This window comes from Triticum dicoccoides, chromosome 4B (genome assembly GCF_002162155.2).
Source record: "Triticum dicoccoides isolate Atlit2015 ecotype Zavitan chromosome 4B, WEW_v2.0, whole genome shotgun sequence".
Taxonomy (NCBI): Eukaryota; Viridiplantae; Streptophyta; class Magnoliopsida; order Poales; family Poaceae; genus Triticum; species Triticum dicoccoides.
The window spans coordinates 25,907,968-25,920,052 of NC_041387.1; positions in this window are offsets into that span (position 1 = coordinate 25,907,968).

Here is a 12,085-nt window from a genome sequence, read left to right on the forward strand (position 1 = left end):
GATAATTATGTCGGATGCGACTCCTCATGCAATAGTTATAACATAGGGTGACACAGAACTAGCTCCAGTTCATCAATGTAATGTAGGCATGTATTTCGAATATAGTCATACGTGCTTATTGAAAAGAACTTGCATGACATCTTTTGTCCTACCCTCCCGTGGCAGCGAGGTCCTATTGGAAACTAAGGGATATTAAGGCCTCCGTTTAATTGAGTACCAGACCAAAGCATTAACACTAAGTGAATACATGAACTCCTCAAACTACGGTCATCACCAGGAGTGGTCCCGATTATTATCACTTCGGGGTTGCCGGATCATGACACATAGTAGGTGAATATTGACTTGCAAGATAGGATCAAGAAATCACATATATTCATGAAAACATAATAGGTTCAGATCTGAAATCATGGCACTCGGGCCCTAGTGACAAGCATTAAGCATAGAAAATTCATAGTAACATCAATCTCATAACATAATGGATACTAGGGACCAAACCCTAACAAAACTAACTCGATTACATGGTAAATCTCATCCAACCCATCACCGTCCAGCAAGCCTACGATGGAATTACTCACGCACAGTGGCGAGCATCATGAAATTGGTGATGGAGGATGGTTGATGATGACGACGGCGATGGATTCCCCTCTCCGGAGCCCCGAACGGACTCCAGACCAGCCCTCCCGAGAGAGTTTAGGGCTTGGTGGCGGCTCCGTATCATAAAACGCGATGAATCCTTCTCCCTTATTTTTTTCTCCCAGAACGTGAATATATGGAGTTGGAGTTGAGGTCGGTGGAGCACTAGGGGGCCCACGAGGCAGGGACGCATGCCTAGGGGGCAGGGCACGACCCCTACCCTCGTGGACAGGGTGTGGCCCCCCTGGCCTTGATTCTTTTGCTAGTATTTTTTATTAATTCCAAAAATAATCTCCGTGGAGTTTCAGGTCATTCTGAGAACTTTTATTTCTGCACGATAATAACATCATGGCAGTTCTGCTGAAAACAACGCCAGTCTGGGTTAGTTCCATTCAAATCATGCAAGTTAGAGCCCAAAACAAGGGCAAAAGTGTTTGGAAAAGTAGATACGATGGAGACGTATCAGCGACTCCGCTGGGGACGAAGCTTTGAATGGTCTCTAGCCCATTCTTGCTACGAAGAGATTATCATCAAGGGTTCGCAATCTACAAAGGTAATACGAATACCCAATTCACATATGTAGATGCAAATAATGCATATGTTGTTGCTAGATCATCTAATGAGCATAATGTATCGGCTAGCCGATGCAACAAAATCTTCATGCTTCCACCTCATATAATTTTAGCAACATGCAACATATGTATTACAACTCCTATGCATCGGCAACCCCCCAAATCCATATGCCGCTGAACAACATGATGAGTTTGGTTAATCAAGTTGAAACACCTCACATAGGAACTTCTGAAAGTATGCAACAAAGTGTTTCACATTTTTATTCATCGGCCCCAAACTTGCAATATGTTAACCCAAACATGCCGGTTGATAGGGGAATTGGCCATGGTACTACTACTTATCCGGCGAATTACCCTCAATCATCATATGCTACACCTCATGCTACTAATTTTGGCACCATATGCAACTATAGGTATTCATAATTCGGCTTCGCACCTTCACGCTAATAGCCGAATAAGTGAAAATTCTATAAGATCACATGTGTCCTCACCTAGTATTGTACATACAATGTTTTCTTTGCACAATTACAGAATTTCGACGACACCTCATTACCGAAAGAGTCTAAAAGTGTCGGGAGCAATTCTATCCATATTGGGTCATTAAGAAATATCTTACGTCTTTTTGGGACGAATGCAATGTTGTTCTACATGAGTTAATAAAATAAGGAAAGCCTATTAATTCTGCTGCAATACAAGCTAGATTATGTCAAAAAGAGAAAGCATTGGGTATGGATAGAATTGTCAAAAAAGTGGTGATTCAGATCACAAAGTTAATTCGGTTATTGAAAAGACCAAATCAAATATTACGTATGTTGAATCTGTTCTAGAAAAATAGGATGACAAGGTGTTGGGGAGCTATGCGAAAGAGGAACAACATATTGTTCAAGTACCGCAACCATCATGCTTTCCCAATGTGTTGGAAAAGGTATGTCTAGCTAGTGATTTACCTATCTTCCAATTTGATCACAACTTTATTATTGATGCTTCTAGAAGAAAAATTCTCATAAGTAATTATGAAAGACCAATGAAGAAGGGTAATTTACTTGTTAGCAATAAAATTGTTATAGAACATATCGGTCAACCTATTGTGCCATTTCGATATTGACTTATTATTGCAGCCAAAGTTTTTCCCATTGCTTTATTTAAAGTTCATATCTAATTGGGTAGCTTTGCTTACTTCATGTTTGGCTTACACATGGTCTCAATTGAGACATGTATGTTCTAAGTACTTTGATTTCAGAAATTTAAAGCCAAGGTTATACGCTGTTGAGAAAACCGATGATAGTATAATTCCCCTTTCAAAGGCATCAGAGATAGAGTGCAAAACACAATGCATAGCCGAATGGGGTAATGCAAAATCTGAACCATTCATTTGCTTAACTACAAACCGTTCTCACAGCAAGATCGGCTAGAGAATAAAAAGTTTACCTTCAATTCAAGCATGTGTGATCAAATATTTGATTTGTTGCTGAAAAATAATTACATAAGAATTATTGATCACCATGTGAAGCCATCAATTCAAGGACGAATGTATTGTCGGTTGCATCATTCGTTCAAACATAATTTTGAGGATTGCAGTATGTTTTGTCAAATAGTTAAATCAACCATTCATAAAGGACGACTGAAATTTGTTGAGACACCAAGAGATGACCAATTTTTTCCGATTGGTCCTAGTGGCAAACGATTTTTGCATCGACTGCTTCAAGCCGATCCATTTAAACATCAGAGGGTAAAACCTATGGATGATGGGATCAAGTTTTCAAGTAAAGAAGTTGTTCAAAATCACAATGAAAATATTCTTGAAGGCGGTAATTCCATCAAGGTTGCGCAAAAGATGCCAAGTACTGGGGGGCAACAAGAAAATCCAAAGATTGGTACAAGCACAACCAAAGAAAGCAAAGGCCGAGGTAAGCACAAAAGTAACAAGCCGAAAGTCACTTTCTCGCAACTATTGGAAAAATATCAGAAGATAAGTGAGGAGAACAATGCTTATCGGCCAAGTAATTCAAGAGCATCAAGACCACCCCCTAGGCGCAAACCCGAGGATCCGTATTGGCAAAATGAGAAGTCTAATGCAATATATTCATATCCATGTTTTGTGCCGCCAATACCAATGCCATGGATACCTTCCTATGATCATGTAAATCCATATCCATCATGGGACAAGTATGATACAAGGGCGCATTCTTCATCTTGTTTTAGACCATCTCAAAAACATTATGTAACTCCAAAAAGATCAACATTTGAACAATCACATGTCAAAGACCATTTCAATCATAAGGAATCGATCCAGAGCTCAAGGAACAAGAAAGAAGTGGTCAAGCAAGTTTACCATGTTAAAAAAGATGGTCGTAAGAGTGCTACTTCAGATTTGATCTCAAATGAAAAAGAGCCAATTAAAGTGTTGGCATTGGCTACTAGAGGCAATGAGGCAAGTCAATCAAGTGCCAGATCTGAAGAGAAGAGGTTGAGAGTGCACAAGGGAAAACAAGAATTGCCATTGCTTCAAAAAAATCACAGTCGGGGTGCTCACTTGGCTTATCATATTGGAAAAGAAGAAATTACAAAAAGTTAGTGCACAAGAACTTGAGGAAAGGAACCTGGCATGGGTTCCCAAAGGAAGTACTCAAAATAAGAATTGTGTGCAAGCTTCCATTACAAGAAGTGCGGCAAAGGTGAAGAAGGAAAAGAGTGAAAACTATGAAGGACCAAGCCGAAGGTTTCAACATCTTCGGTCCACACATTATCTATATTCTTTAACTATGCCAGTGATGACTATGCAATGAAATTCATCATAAGGTATGATTGGTTACCCTCAATGGGTTTATTTTAATCCATGGATGCAATATAATTTCTTACATCATGAAAGGGTATTACCAAATCATCATATGTTCGATTAGCTTCACTTTTGTTGCTAATCTAAATGGCCAATATATACTTCTCGTCCTAAGAACATATACATGTCCAATGGAGTGTTTACATCGTCCATTGAACAAACACGGTAAAACTTATTTTTTGGCATGCTAGCTCTATCGAAAAACAGGGGGGCATGTGTTGAAGCTCAAAAGTGGCACAGTCATAAAATTAGCTTAGGCTATATCAAGACTAATTCAAACTTATGATTGGAAGTCGCCTCTGAATGGTTCTCTTTAAGAAGATCGAGATGGATATGAAGGTGGTTTAAAATGGAGCTCGGAAGCAATAGTTATGACAAGTTTAAAGATGCTCATGTTGACACCAGATTAAAGAATGGCATGAAACTCAATCAAGACGGCCTCTGATGGAAAATGTTTCAACATAAAAGTTGTGCATATCGTCAAAAGAGTTGACTTTGATATAAAAATCATCTTAATACGAGGTCGTATGCAAAATGTGGAGGCAAAACTAGGTCAGAAACAGAAGCTACAGAGTCATTTCGGATAGACCGAGTTGATTTGACTTGGTGAGACCGAGTTGATCCGGAAGGATAAAGAGAGTTGGTAATGTTCACTCGGTGGGACTGAAGCAAACCAGTCGTGATACCGAGTTGATCCGGGAAATTACAAAAGGATACACAGAGTTGACAACCTTCACTCGGTTGGACCGAAACGAACCACTTGGTGGCTCCGAGTTGATCCGAAAAATTGCCAAAGATCACTGTCGGAGTTAGGTTAGGGATTTTTGATGTTTTGGACAGATTTTTTAGTCCTTTTCTTGTACGGGAAGTCCAGCCGCCTCATAAATAGATGAGAGGCGACGACCGATTGAACAACACACAATCGACAAATCAATGTACTACTTTTTACCCTAGTTTTTACATCTCTCCCTTGTTCTTTCTCTCTTGTTCTTCGTTCGTTCTTCATGCTGAAGGGAAGCGACCCTCAAGGCTCTAGGGGCGAGTGAATCGTCCTAGGGCAGCCCATAGCTACCACGCGTCCATACGGGGTCCCTCCCGGGCGTGTGGGGTTCCGGGTTCTCAAATGCGCATGCCGGATTGCTTGTGTACCGCGCTTCCGAACGGGTCAGCTTCGACGTGAGCTGCGGTGCATCACCCTCGAAATTGGAGGTACACGATGGTATGTTCGTGTGTGAACAAGCCTCTCACCATCATGGTTCCCGACTTTGTGGACCAGGCTGAGGGCCCCTAGTCGATTGCGTCCTGGGCCACTTTCGGCAACCCATGGCGTATCATATGAAGATTTTGAAATACCTGGCATGCAAGACAAGAGCTGGGATCATATAGGAATCTACCTCTTCATACGTAGATGATTATTGTCCCTGTACCCTAGGACCCCTGATATGCTATATAAACTAAGGGGCTAGACTCGTAGATAGATAACTTACAATATCTCGGTACTTTGTACTCTTGATACACTCCAATGCAATAGAACATAAGTAGGACGTAGGGTATTATCTCATTTGGAGAGCCCAAACCTAGGTAGACATCTTGTCTCTATTACCATCTCGCCTTGTAGCTTAGCTAGGATAGCCTACCAAGGGATTTGTCAGATTTAGCTCCGACAATCAGTCCAGAAGATGACACCGTCTTGGAGTCAATGGCAACGGGTGTACATTGCGCTGTAGAAGATCAATCTTGGACATCGGCAAACACCTAGGGAGCTCAATGTAGGTCCACCTAACCATGCCTCCAGACACGACATCGAGGGCGCTGCCAATCGTGCTGATCTTGCACTAAATCTAGGCTTTCGCCCGGAAACAACTACCAACACCAAGCGACCGAGGTAAATGGCGACACATCTCGACGACAGCTCTAAGGAGGGGAACAACACCCATGGGTACCATCGCTGTTGGACCAACAAATACCAAGAAGGATTTTAATTTGTATCATCGCACATCTCCACACCTCCAATGTTTGGGACAATAATCTATAATTTTTTATTGTTTCATGCTATTATATTATCACTTGTATATGCTTTATATGTCATTTTATATTACTTTTATGGACTATCCTATTAACTTAGTGCCCAGTACCACTTCATGTTTTTATCATGTTTTTTGTTTCATAGAAAAACCATACCTACCGAAGCCCAAACACATTGAAATTTTATGGTGACTTTTTTGGAACATAAGAGACCCTAGAAGCTTCGGAGAGAGACTAGAAGATGCACGACGAGGCCACAAGACCACATGGCGCACTGAGGGGGGGTAAGCGCGCCTAGCAGGCTTGTGGGCCCCCTGATGCATCATTTGACCTAATTTCTGGCCTATAAATCCCCATATATTCCAAAACCCTTGGAGCGAGACCAGAAACAATTCTTTTGCCGCCGCAAGTCTCTATTCTTCCGTAATACCATTTGAGGCCTTTTTCAATACTCTGTTGGAGGGGGAAACCATTGGGAGGCAATCTTCATCAACCTTGCTGCCTCTGTGATGATGTGTCAGTAGTTCCTTCAGGACCTATGGGTCCATAGTAGTAGCTAGATGGCTTTCTCTCTCTTTTGATCTTCAATACTATGGCTGAGATCAATCCCATGTAATCTTTGCAGTGTGTTTGTTGGGATCCGATGAATTGTGGGTTTATGATCAGAATTATCCATTGAACTATTTGAGTCTCTTGAGAGATATTTGCTGCGTAATTTTATAGCTTTGTATTTCACTCTAATCTAGTTTTCTTTGGCCAAGTAGATTGATTTATCTTCAGTGGGAGAGGTGCTTTGTGATAGGTTCAATCATGCAGTGACCTCGCTCTATGACAGGAGGGGTAGGATAAAATGGCGGGGTTTGGTCATATTAATTGGTCTTTCTTTGTCTACATTATGTCATCTTGCTCAATGTGTTACTCTGTTTGTCATGAACTTAATACTTTGAGATGCATGCTGAATAGCGGTCTTGGGTGGATTAATATTAGTAGACGTCACTAAGGTTAATGGTCTACTTTCCACGGACCTAATGCCTATATATGGACTATGCCTTCAATGGTCATCATAACTATGTGCAATTCTGTCGATTGCCCAACAGTAATTTGTTTACGCACCGATGATATGCTTATGAGAGAGATGACTCTAGTGAACCTATGGCCCCCGAGTCCGTTCTCAATTATTATCAAGAAATCCTACAACTACCTTGTTGTTTTATTTTATTTCCTTTTTTATTTGTTGCCAATCACTACCAGATTTGATACTTGCAACTGGCAAGAACAGGGGAGTGACGACCCCCATGCCTTTGTTGGGTGCAAGCATTTTATTTGTGTGTGTGCAAGTACTGTTCGCATTGTTTGTGTACCATCTCATTCTGGTTCGATAACCTTGGTTCCTTACTAAAGGAAATACTATCTGCTACTATACTGCTTCACCCTTCCTCTTCGAGGAAATCAACAACTCTGTCATGAGTAGCACTGTCCATGTAGCCTCGCACCACCGCCATCCTAGCACCTTGTCATTGAAGCTGCAAAGCCGTGGTGCACCAACACCCCGCACGACTGTAAGAAACGTGGCCCATCTTCCACCTCCGGCCCGGACAAGGAACTGCAGCCTCCCGCCACCTCCGGCATGGACCAGGACCACCTGTCACGATCGTCACCCGCTCCAATGGACAAACTTGCGATAACCCCAGCCCCTCAGGCCCAGATCAAACCTGCCCATTCGCATTCATCTCCAACACTGGCACCAGTACTTGCCCACAATATAGAGGTGGTCGTTCGACCGCTGCTCGTCGGGATCTCCTTCCTAGCAGGCCTTTTCATTGCAGTTGTCACCATGGTCGTGTGTTCTCATCACCGCCTCCACATTGCGTTGATGCGCCACCATGATCCACCACTCCGTTGCCTTCCCGCCAAAATTCGTTGCTCCTGCACAATCCCTATTGTGCACTGACGAAGACCACCTATCTCTACAACCACCAAAAGCACTACCACCCACACTGCCCTGGTGATGTCCCGCCTACGTGCGAAGGGGAGCCATCAGGAAGCGCCACAATCACCTGCCGCCTTCAATAGTTGGGCACGGGTGCCACTGCTGGCGCTGACAGCGACCGGGAAGTGGAGATAGGGCGCCTCTTTTTTAGGGTTTGGGGTCCTCCAGAGTTGCTCACGCGAGCGGCCGGAAGGAGAGGGGAAAGTCTGAACTAGTCCGTCCGAAGAAACTTCAGTCCTATATGATGTCCTAGGCACAACCCACCACCAGACCCATAACGAGCACAAGACATGTGCTGCTTCACACCAAGCTGGATGGCATGACAAACACTCGTCCGACTGTTAGTGTGATCTACTTCAAGTGTACCAACTGCAACCAACCGCCAACCATTTGCGCTATAAATTGAGAGAAAACCTGACAAGTCTAGCCATTGATGCAACACACTAGCTATCGACATTGTGCTGCTTCACAGTAGTGCCTAGCACCATCGCGTCAACTGCAGCCACCCACACTCTTGCAGAAGCCACCTCCTCACTCGCGAAGGAACGTCTCCGAGGAACACCTTCTGAAAGCACAAGTGCTCCCTGGGTGATTTTGGTAATTAATATCAACATATCTCTTGTTGGACTAACATTTTCAACTGGTATATCTCAGAGAGTTCAACAAAGGTGTGGCATGGACAAGAGGATGTGGAACCCCTTCAAGATGCTAAGGATAGTATTGGCAAAATCTCAAGACTCTTCATTTCCATTTTAGTGATCCAAGATCTCATTGAGTCCATAGGAAAAGCCAATACTATTAAAAGGGGATGAGGTGTTGCTTAATGGTCTACTTGCTCAAAGTGCTTAGTGATATTGCTCCAAAACCCTCAACCACTTTCTCAATCCCAAATATGTCGAAAACCTAAAGTCAAACTCGGCCCCACCGATTTGTTTCCTCTGGTGCCACCGAATTCAGTGACATAGCCACTGCCAAAAACGCTAATCAGTTAGTTCTCACCGAGATGGCCTTGCAAACTCTCTGTTGCATGTTGTAATTATTTCGGTCTCACCGAGATGTGCAATCGGTCACACCAAGTTTGCCTGACCACCTCTCTATTTGCTCATTGCTGAAATCGGTCTCACCGAGTTCATGCAATTGGTAACACCGAGATGAGGTTTTGCCTCAACCCTAGCACATCGATCCAACCGAGTTGATCATGTTGGTCCCACCAAAAATCCTAACATTCACATTTTAAACTACATCGGTCCAACTGAGTTTCTTTATTCGGTCTCACCGAGTTTGGTAAAATGTGTGTAACTGTTAGATTTTGTGCGGAGGCTATATATACCCCTCCACCCCCTTTCTAGAGAGCCATCAGAACGTGCCTACACTTCCACTACTTATTTTATAAGAGAGAACCACCTACTCTTGTGTTGAGACCAAGACATTCCAATCCAACCACAAGAATCTTGATCTCTAGACTTACCCAAGTTGATTTCCACTCAAATCGTCTTTCCACCATATTCAAATCTGTGAGAGAAAGTTGAGTGTTGGGGAGACTATCATTTGAAGCACAAGAGCAAGGAGTTCATTGTCAACACACCATCTATTACCTTTTGGAGAGTGGTGTCTCCTAGATTGGTTAGGTGTCACTTGTGAGGCTCCGTCAAGATTGTGGAGTTGAACGAAGGAGTTTGTAAGGGCAAGGAGACCGCCTACTTCATGAAGATCTACCCTAGTGAGGCAAGTCCTTCACGGGCGATGGCCATGATGGGATGGACAAGGTTGCTTCTTCGTGGACCCTTCATGGGTGGAGCTCTCCATGGACTCACGCAACTATTAACCTTCGTGGGGTTAAAGTCTCCACCAACGTGGATGTATGATAGCACCACCTATCGGAACCACGCCAAAAATCTTCGTGTCTCCAATTGCGTTTGCACACTCCAATCCTATCCCCTTACTTTCTTGCAAATTGCATGCTTTACTTTCCACTGCTCATATACTCTTTCCATGCTATCTTGAAATGTATTGTGAATGCTTAAACTTGTTCTAAAACTCCACCTCAATTTGAAGAACTTAAAAACTGCCACTTTTGCTAGTTGAGTGTCTAATCACCCCCCCCCCCCTCTAGACTCCTCTTCTCAATCCTTTTAATCGGTATCAGAGCATTGGTCTCCATTGCTTTGGTTTAATCACCATTGGAGGAAGATGGATGAGTCTAGGATGGGGAGTTTTAGACGTTGAGTGCCTATGCTTGATGAAGAGTTCTATAATGCTTGGAAAAATGAGATGCTTGAGATTTTCAATGGATATCAATTGAACAAGTACATTACTAGCCCTTGTGCGCCCCTTATTGATCCATTGCATCCTACCCCCGATAAGTCTCTTGACATGATTCACAATCTTAGAACTATCAATCTTATCATTAGAGGATTGCCTAGAAATTCGATTGTATGCTTGCCTAATCTTGAATGTGCTTACACCATATGGAGATATCTTGAGGAACGCTTTCCAGACTATTCCTTGAAAAATTTAGATGAGATTCTTCAAAATTCTATTGCTTTAAATAAGATGAATCCTAATGATCCTAAGTTTGATGATTTTCTATTTGAGCTTTGTGACCTTATGCGTGCCAAAGGAGATGTTGGAATCATTAGTATTATCATCTCAGAAGTCATCAAAATTCATAAAGATGCACATTGCCATGATCATAAATCTAATGAATCACTCTCTCTAGGTGATAATCAATCACAAATGATGTTGAACATGGATACTATGATGAGGATGATTATAGTGACTTTGATCTCGATGAGTCTATGAGACACTTTGGTCTTATGGCTAACCTTCGCGGCTACATGGCTGCAGGAAAAGAATGAGTTCTTGATAGTGGATGTCCCGATCACATGACCGGAGACAAGGATATGTTTTGGGAGCTTGCTAAAAACAACGCCCCTTGAAAGTATGTAACTTTTGGTGATAACTCAAAGAGTAAGGTGGTTGGCCTTGGTAAGGTGGCCATCTCACATGATGGCTCTGAAAGATCGTGGATGTCGCCTAAAGGGGGGGGGTGAATAGGCGCTTTAAAATAAATATGGTATAGGCTTGAACAAATGCGGAATAAACCTAGCGGTTAATTTGTCAAGCACAAAACCTACAACAACTAGGCTGACCTATGTGCACCAACAACTTAATCTAAGCAAGATAAAGAACTATGTGATAGCAAGATATATGACAAGAAACAATATGCCTATTACAAAGTAAAGTGCATAAGTAAAGGTCTCGGCTAAGAGATAACCGAGGCACGCAGAGACGACGATGTATCCCGAAGTTCACACCCTTGAGGATGCTAATCTCCGTTTGGAGCGGTGTGGAGGCACAATGCTCCCCAAGAAGCCACTAGGGCCACCGTAATCTCCTCATGCCCTCGCACAATGCAAGATGTCGTGATTCCACTAAGGGACCCTTGAGGGCGGTCACCGAACATGTACAAATGGCAACCCTTAGGGTGGTCACTAAACCCTTACACTTTGGCAACCCTTTGGGGCGGTCACAGGTACCCATCAAATTGCTCGGGTCGATCTCCACAACCTAATTGGAGACCCCGACGCTTGCCCGGAGCTTTACACCACAATGATTGATCTCCGAACACCACCAACCGTCTAGGGCGCCCAAGCACCCAAGAGGAACAAGCTCAAGGGTACCAAGCACCCAAGAGTAATAAGCTTCTCAATTTGTAACTTCCACGTATCACCGTGGAGAACTCAAACCGATGCACCAAATGCAATGCAAGGGCACACGGAGTGCCCAAGTCCTTCTCTCCCAAATCCAACCGAAGCAACTAATGCTAGGGAGGAAAATGAGAGGAAGAACAAGAAGGAGAACACCAAGAACTCCAAGATCTAGATCCAAGGGGTTCCCCGCACATAGAGGAGAAAGTGATTGGTGGAAATGTGGATCTAGATCTCCTCTATCTTTTCCCCCCAAAACTAGCAAGAACCCATGGAGGGATTGAGAGATAGGAAGCTTGGAGAAGGTCAACAATGGGGG